We start from the raw sequence: 1,021 nt of genomic DNA on the forward strand, positions 1-1,021 counted from the left end.
CTGGCTCTGGAGGTCCGGTGCGCTCTCCACCCCTTTGGCTCGGGCGCTGCCCCGCTCCAGCGCCGCTGGGCGCCGGGCTGGTCCCTAAATTCACCCGGCTCAGGTCCTGCCTCTTGGCCTTCGCAGAGCTGTGCCGCTGCAGGGAACGCCCTTCCCCGATCCCATCCCCAGTCTCCACCCTCGCTGCTTCTCCGTCGCCCAACGGTCTTGTTTTTCCTGCTGTTCTGTATTTAGTGCACCTCCCCCGTCACACGGGGCGGGTGCCGCGCCCGATCCCACCCTGCGTCCAGAGTCCAGCCCAGCGGGGCCCTCCCAGAATGTAGGGTATCCCCTGCTATCTCAGTTTCCCCCAGTTGAGTAGATTGCAGCCACGGGTCAGAACCGCGTCCTGTTGAGTCAGGCGCCTTTCCTGTTGGTGGCGCTTCGGAAGTGTCATTTCCTGCATCAGACGTCCCCTTGGGCTGACCCCTTTGGGTACACCTCTGCGCCTGCCCAGGGTTACCCAGAGGCAAGGCTGGAGCTGGTATAAATCTCGGGACGAGGCTTGTCCAACCATGCCTTGCCCCACCCCGGGTCAGTGCTCAGGTGAGGGCGCATTTATTGAGCACCAACTGTGTGCCTGACCCATTTTCAGTTTCCTGGTTGAATGTACTGTCACCCCTGACCTTACAGAGGGAGAAACGGAGGCCTGCCCCAAGAGGCGCAGTGGCTGCCCAGGGGCACCCCTAGTGGCAAAGACAGGCCTGGAACCCTGATCTAGGCACCCAGGATCAGCTCCCCCACCCTTCTGTAGCACCTGGGTGCTCTTATCTCCCGGAGCCAGTTGGTGGCCTTATGGGGGGAGGGGAGGGGCAGCCACGCCCGAGTGCCCCAGCTGGGCCCAGATTAGCTTCCCTGAGCCCCACCTGCTCTCCCCGCCCAGGAACAGTGCCTGCCAGCAGGCCTCCCTACATAGTCTGAGGGGAGGGGCCCCCCTGCTTCTTCCTCCAGATTCTTGCTGCCCTGTTTCTCTCCTTTCAGC

Source organism: Echinops telfairi, unplaced genomic scaffold (assembly GCF_000313985.2).
Source record: "Echinops telfairi isolate 266 unplaced genomic scaffold, ASM31398v2 ScPeMD7_7457;HRSCAF=8495, whole genome shotgun sequence".
Lineage (NCBI taxonomy): Eukaryota > Metazoa > Chordata > Mammalia > Afrosoricida > Tenrecidae > Echinops > Echinops telfairi.